The sequence below is a fragment of the Neofelis nebulosa genome, chromosome Y, assembly GCF_028018385.1.
Source record: "Neofelis nebulosa isolate mNeoNeb1 chromosome Y, mNeoNeb1.pri, whole genome shotgun sequence".
Taxonomy (NCBI): Eukaryota; Metazoa; Chordata; class Mammalia; order Carnivora; family Felidae; genus Neofelis; species Neofelis nebulosa.
Window position 1 is genome coordinate 6,034,934 of NC_080801.1, and position 8,135 is coordinate 6,043,068.

Below are 8,135 nucleotides of genomic sequence, written 5' to 3' on the forward strand. Positions count from 1 at the left end.
GCCATTTTATCTGGAGGCTCACCAGGGAGCCAGAGAAGTGACCCACTGCTCCTCTAATATTTCAAAGAGATATGGAGGAAGATATTGCCTTTCCACCTCCTTATAACCCTTCAAGCTCCCTCCCCCTTCCCCCTGAGCTTGAGACTCCTCCTGCATCTGTCTCTCCAGCCACAGCCAGAGTCAGTGCACTTGCCACTGCAGTCAGTGGCGCCCATCTCCCCGCCCCTCTCAGACCCAGATAACCCACCCCCACATGGGCCAGCAGCCGGAATGCGCCCCAGACCCAGATCTAAAACTCTCCAAACGCATGTAACGGAGACAAGTGAGCCTAAAAGACAGAGTGAGGATGGACCAGTCCAGACCAGCCATTCCATGATGGGTTATCTACCTTTCTCTACAACCGACCTCCTCAGGTGGAAACACAACACTCTACCATACTCCGAAAAGACACAAGCAATGGTTGACTTGAGGGAGTCCCTCTTCCAGACTTACTGGCAGACTTGGGAAGATTGTCAACAGTTACTCCATACTTTGTTTAATTAAAAATAAGAATGACAGAAACATGACAGTACCTAGAAGATCACACATCTCCAGGAATCAATGACCCTACTGACTGGGCTCAAGCTGCATGCCTGAAGAACACCCAACATGGGACTTCACCACAGAAGGAGGACAGGGCCACAACTGATGATACCTGGAAGCCTTCCGTCAGGGAGTCTGAGCTGGAGTCAACAATCCCATGAACATGACTAAAATATCATCAGTCACACAGCACCCTGGGGAGTCTCCCGGAGACTACTATGAAAGATTATGTGAAGTGTACCATGTATACGCCCCGTTGGACCCCGAGGTACCAGAAAGTCAACAGATGGTAAATACCTCTTTTGTGGCACAGGCTGCCCCAGATATCCGACGAAAGCTCCGGAAGTTGGAGGGCTTTGCCAGATGAATATCACTCAGCTGTTAGAGGTCGTCAGTACAGTTTTCACGAACAGAAATTTGCAGCTGAAAGAGAAGTGAAGACTAAAAAAGAAGGCCACCTTTTTCACAGCAGAACCAAAGAACAGATGCTGCAAAGGTGGGAAAACCCCAACCACAAAAAGGGGGGAAGCCCATAGCCCCCTTAGCAAGGGACCAGTGTGCATACTGCAAAGGTAAGGGAAACTGTAAGAATGTCCGAATTGGATGGGGACTTCAAAACCCAGCCAATATCTGGAGGAACCTCGAGGTGAGAACCCTCTTGATCTGGCCAGGGTAGAATTGGACTGAGGGGGACCGGACTCTTTGTTTCTTGGCCCCCATGAACCCATGGTTGAAATGAGGTGGTGGGCTGAACAATAACTTTCATGGTTGACACTGGGGCTGAATACTCCTTTGTTACTTCCCTGGTAGCGCCCTTAGGCCAAAAGACCATTCTTGGGGCTACTGGGACACAGGCAATGCAACGACCCTTCTGTCAAGCTCAACAAGGTGCACTTGGGGGTCACAAGGTCCGGCATGAGTTCCTCTACTTACGTGATTGCCCGATGCCTCTCTTGGGCCGGGATCTACTCTCCAAACTTGGGGCCCAGATACCTTTTGAACCCACTGGACACACTAGCCTGCAATGAAACCCAAGGCAGAAGGAAACCCTGGTCTTGGCGATACCCCTGCCAAGGGAAGAAGAATGGAGATTGTTCTGTGCCCAGGCCTTACCTGGTAGCCCCTAAGAATTCAGGCTTCCATTCCCCTCGCTATGGGCTGATGATAACCCGCCTGAAATAGCTTGGAATCGGGTCCCAATCATTGTTGACCTGATCCCTGAAGCTCAACCTCAGACACCAAGGCAGTACCCCATTCCACTAGAGGCTAGAATGGGCATACAAGAGCACCTGACCAAGCTCAGAGAAAGAGGTATTCTAACTGAGTGCCAATCAGTTTGGAATACCTTACTCTTGCCAGGCAAGAAGCCAGGAGGACACCAACCAGTACAGGATTTGAGGGCCAGTAGCAAAGTGACGCTTTCCTTACACCCAGTCATTCCGAACCCTCAGTATACTCTCCTCAGCCAAATTCCGTGGTCAGCCAGAAGGGTTGCATGCTTCGACCTAAAGGATGCTTTCTTCTGCCTCTGCCTGGCTCCACAAAGTCAATCATTGTTTGCCTTTGAATGGACTGAGCCTGTTACAGAGCGTCAGATGCAGCTGACCTGGACACTACTTTCCCAAGGTTACAACAACTCGCCCATTCTTCTGGGGGAAGCCCTAGGTTCAGATCTCGCTGAGTTTCTGAAGGAAACCACAGGGTATGTCCTTCTCCAGTATGTAGAAGACCTCCTCCTTTCCAGTGACACCCAGGAAGACTGTATGAAAGGTACACAGGCCCTCCTACAGCTCTGATCCTACTTGGGGTACCAGGCCTCATGGAAAAGGGCACAGATTTGTCCGCAGCAGGTCCAATACTTAGGCTCCCTCCTCACAAAAGGAAAAAGAGAATGAGGACTGGAAAGGAAGAAAGTGTGGCACCACACTGCCACAGCCCCAAACAAAACGAGGCTTGTGTGAATGTTTAGGGGCCGGAGGGTTCTGTCGCATTGGGAATCCTCAGATGCTCAGCCATAGTGAGGTCCTTCTATGACCTGTTGGGAGGACCAAACTTGGAGTCCCCCACATGGACTGAGGATGCGAGGGCCGCTTTCACAGAAATAAAGTTGGCTCTGGGACAAGCCCCAGCCCTTGGTTTGCCTGACATAGAAAGGCCCTTTAACTTCTTCATACATGAAAAGGAGTGCTCACTCAGAGCATGGTGCCTTGGCAATGGCCAGTATTCTAACGGTCAAAAAAAAAAAAACAAAACTTGATCTTGTGGCTGCAGGATGGCCCCTGTGCCTCAGAGATCAGAGCCACAGTCCTGCTCATCAAGGATGCAGACAAGCTCACACTGGGCCAAACACTTAATCTTAAGGTCCCACACACGGTCGTGTGGCTCACAAGCACCCAAGGATATCGTTTCCTCTCCATTTCTCAGCTGACACAATCCCAAGGCCTTCTCTATGAGAACCCAAGGCTCACTCTCGAAACAGTCTAAGAACACTAAACCTGGCCACCTTCCTTCCCACAGAGGAGGGAGAACCTGACCATGACTGTTCTCGAGTAGTGGATGAAGTCTACGCCAGCTTCCCACACCTCTAAGACCAGGGTATAACAAACCCAGAGATCACCCTGTTCAGCGATGGGAGCAGCTATTTAGAGGAGTGCAGCCAAAGAGCAGGGTATGCGGTAATCACAACCACGGAAGTTCAGGAAGCCAAGGCCTTGTCGGAAGGATGGTCGGCACAATGGGCTGGACTCAGTACGCCTTAACCTGATCCATCATCCTTAGCAAAGGTAAATGAGTTGACATCTACATCGATTCCTGGTATGGCTTCGCTACTGTGCATGTACATGGGGCCATGTATAAAGAAAAAGGCCTCGTTACCGCTTCAGAGAAAACTATCAAAAATGAGGAAGAAACACTAAAGCTTCTTGAGACCATATGGCTACCAGACAAAGTAGCTATCCTACACTGTGAGGGACCTCAGAAATGAGATGCCCCCATAAATCAAGGAAATCACCTGGCCGACTAAACAGCCAGAGTGGCTTCCTGAGGTGAGCTAGGTGAAGCTCCTACCTACACTCTGACTCTTGCGCCCCAGAAGGAAGCCTCCCCACCCCTGTACACGAGTGAAGAAAGAAGTTGGGCCTCGACAGAAGTGGGCACACTAAGCCAAGATGGATGGTGAGTCTTGTCCCGTCATCTATGTGAAAGCACCTAGTGAAGGAATATAACTAACTCACCGTCTTAGGGAAAACTGCTCTAGAGGTCCTCTTCAAAAAGAACTACAATATCAGCCAGCTGCTGGCATTATGCCAGGCTTCAGTGAATAATGTGTAACATGTGCCAAAAACAATGCTTGCTCTGCCCCACAGCCCCTGCCTGGCTCACAAAGGATGGACTTAGGGGTGGACTTTACCAACATACAACCAAATAAAGGGTTTAGGTACCTTCTTGGAACAATCTGCACCAATTTGGGATACCTCCAAGCATTCCAGACCAGAATGGAATGAAGTCACGAGGTGGCCAACGCTCTTCTACGGGAGATTGGGCTTAACCACACACAGTAATAATGGACCTGCATTTGGAGCGGACATTATACAAACCCTAACAAAGTCCCTTAACATTGCCTGGAAACTGCACACTACTTACCGCCCCCTGAGCTCAGGGAAAGGTAGAGCGGATGAATTGCACCCTCAAGGAAATCCTGGCCAATTTCCACCAAGACACTCACCCCCTATTGCCAGATTTACTTCGGCTGGCCCTCCTGTGTGCCCAATGCCCGCCTGGGGCACTGGGATTCTCCCCTTTTGAGTTATTATATGGGCGACCCTCCCCCTCCCCACACACGTTTAGGAAAGCTCCCAGGAGACCTACACCAGATTGCAGACAAGGAAATATGTTGCACCCTTGGGGTGTTCTACCTGTGTTCTAATTCAGCCTATGGATGCTTAGAGGCCAACTGGACTCAGAAATGTTATTCCATCTTCCGGACCCCAGGGATATTTGTATACACTGAGGATCAGTTCCTAACAACCTTTAGCCCCAAGTCTCAGGCTAAACGGGCAGTCCTGCTACCCATTCGGATAGGCTCAGAAATAGTGACAGGAATAGGAACTGGTAGAGGTGGCATAGGTTTATGCACAGGATTGTACCATAGACTATCTCAAGAGCTAAATGAAGACATGGAATGGGTGGCCGATTCTCTGGTAACCTTAGAAAACCAAATAAACTCTCTGGTGGCAGTAACCCCCAAAACAGAAAGTCCCTGACCTCCTCACTTCAGAAAATGGAGGGACTTGCATCTTTTCGGGGGAGGAATGTTGCTAGTTTTTTTTTTTTTCAACGTTTTTCATTTATTTTTGGGACAGAGAGAGACAGAGCATGAACGGGGGAGGGGCAGAGAGAGAAAGGGAGACAGAGAATCGGAAACACGCTCCAGGCTCCGAGCCATCAGCCCAGAGCCTGACGCAGGGCTCGAACTCACGGACCGCGAGATCGTGACCTGGCTGAAGTTGAACGCTTAACCGACTGCGCCACCCAGGCGCACCAAGGAATGTTGCTAGTTTTTAAACCAGTCAGAAATACTTACAACTTAGTTTAAGGAAATAATAATAATAATAATAATAATTATTATTATTATTCAACATTGACAACAGGAAAGTACCAATCAATGGAACAAATGAGATCTCACAGATTGGGATCCTGGCTTCCTGCCCCGGCAGGGCCCCTCTTCTCCCTAATTTTACTTGTATCCATTGGCCCCTGTATACTGAATACCATGGTACATTTTATTGAAAACACTGTTGCTCACCAAACTACTGCAGGCATCTTAGCCTTCTGAGGGCACCAACCTAAAAAACTGAAAGGTGATACCTACTAAAAAGGTGTTTTAAAAGGCAAAAAAGGGGATAATGTTGGAGAAGTGAATAAAATACTGCACCAAAGCTGGCTGGTGGGACTAAAACGAACTCTGGTCTCTATCTTGGAGACCCCTCCTCCTGGTTCTTCTCCCTTTGTTTTCTGTGTGCAGGAAAACCCCCACAGATATGACAGCTGATGACTGGAAATTTCCTGCCCCACTTTCATTCAGCGCTCAGAAGTTTGGAGAAACAGGGTCCTCTGAGCCCACCGTTCCACCAAGATCTGCAATCCAAAGGAGATCTCCGAGTGCCACTTTGTTTTCCGCCAGCGTTCCAGCCTGGTTTTGTAACATTATAAACACAGAAGTGAACAAGACAGACCAAGTCCCTTCTTTATACAGTATAAGGAGGCAGAGGACCGTTAACTGGTAAACAAGTAATTAACAAGTGTACAAGGTTAATGGGGTGCTGGGACTCAACCAGCTCCAAGTTGTCTAAAGGGAACATATGCCATATCACCCATCTCATGTATGGATCATAGTTCTAAGTGTTGTGACGTTTATAATTGATACACGTGATAACTGCCAGGGTATTTCCCCTTTTCCCAAGTTACATTTATTTTGAAGAACTTATGTGAGTTAATGAAAGATACTGGGGATTCCGAGATCAGTAGATGCTGGTGGACCAGATTTGAAATAGCAGCCCCAGCGGTCAAAAGACACAATATCTAATCATGTTTGTTTGTTTTTTTTTTAACAACTTCATTAATGTTTAACTGACATACACAAACTGTACATATTTAAAGTACGTAATTGGTGGAGCACCTAGATGGCTCAGTCACTTGAGCATCAGACTCTTGATTTTGGCTCAGGTCATGATCCCAGGTTCGATCAAGACCTTTATTGGGCTCCATGATAAGCATGGAGTCTGCTTAAGATTCTCTCTTTCTCCCTTGCCTCTCTCCCCCAGTTATGAATGCCTCAGCTCTCTCTCTGAAAAAAAAGCCTTTGCGGCGCCTGGGTGGCTTGGTCGATTAAGCGTCCGACTTCGGCTCAGGTCATGATCTCATGGTCCGTGGGTTCGAGCCCCGCGTTGGGCTCTGTGCTGACAGCTCAGAGCCTGGAGCCTGTTTCAGATTCTGTGTCTCCCTCTCTCTCTGCTCCTCACCTGTTCATGCTCTGTCTCTCTCTGTCTCAAAAATAAATAAACGTTAAAAAAAATTTTTTTAAAAAGCCCTAATAAATAAATTACTTAATTAATAATTAATACTAATACTAATAAATAAAATTACATAATTTGGCAAATTTTGGTTACATACACACCAATGTATACATAACAACAAGGAAAAGAATATGTGTCACCACTAAAAATGTCCTTGTATCCCTTAGATATCCCTCCGTCCCCCACGTCTTCCTGATTCCCATTCCTAGGCAATCTCTGGTCTGTTTTCTGTCCCTACATATTATCTTGCATTTTCTAGAATAGTATACAAATAAAATTATATAAGACATACTCCTTATTTTTCAGGGGTGGGGAGTTGACTTCTTTCACTTGGTATTTTGAATATTATCCATAGTGTTGTGTGTTCCAATAGTCTGTTACTACTTGTTTATCCGTTCACATTTCAGTGGACATTTGTATTATTTCCACGTTTGGCGTATTTATTTCTTTTTATTAGAGGGGGGGAGAAGGAGAGGGGAGGGTGGAAGGACAGGTGGGGAGGAGATAGGGAAAGGGAGATGGAGAGGGAGAGGGAGATAGAGAGGAAGAGGGAGAGGGAGAGGGAGAGAGAAAGAGAGAGAGCAGAGGGAAAGAGAAAAAGAATCTTAGGCAGCCTCCATGCTTAGTGCGGAGCTCAATGTGATACTCAATAACAGGACCCTGGAATGATGACCCAAGCAGAAATCAAGAAATCAAGAAATCTACCAACTGAAGCACCAGCTGCTCCTTAGCCTATTAAAAACAAAGCTTCTAGAAACATTCATTTTTTTTCTTTTCTTTTTTCTCTCTCTTTTTTTGTTTTGTTTTGTTTTGTATGATCGTAAACTTTGATCTCTCTAGGGGAAATATTTGAGAGTAGATTTGGCTGAATCATAGAAAGGTTGCATGTTCAGCTTTTTAGGATACTGTCAAACTGTTTGCCAGGGTAGTTTTATCACTTTCACATTCTCATCAGCAGTATGTGAGAATTCCATTTCTTTCATATCCTAGCTAACACTTCGGAGCCGTGTCTTTTGATTTTAGACATCTCGTAGGTATGAAGTAGTAGTTGATCTCATTGTATCTCATTTATCTCATTGTGGTTTATATTTGCATTTCCCCTCATGATGCTCAACACATTTTCATGTGTGTATCTGCTGTACATATATCTTTTTTGGTAATGTGTCTTTTCAAATCTTTTGCCTGTTTTTGGATTATTTTGCTTCAGAATATTGAATCTTGCGGATTGCCCATATGTTCTAGATATAAGTCCCATTTCACATAGGTGATATGGAAATATATTCTCCCAGTCTCAGTCTTCTATTTCAAACTCTTTGTCCTTTGAAAAGCAAAAGTTTTAGTTTGATAAAATCCAATCAATCATATTTTTTTTCTTGTAATGAATCATATTGTTGGTGGTGTAGCTAAGAAATGTTTGCCTAATCCAAGATCATAATGGTCTCCTACTTTAGGTACTTTAAAACAGTTATCGTACTGTAT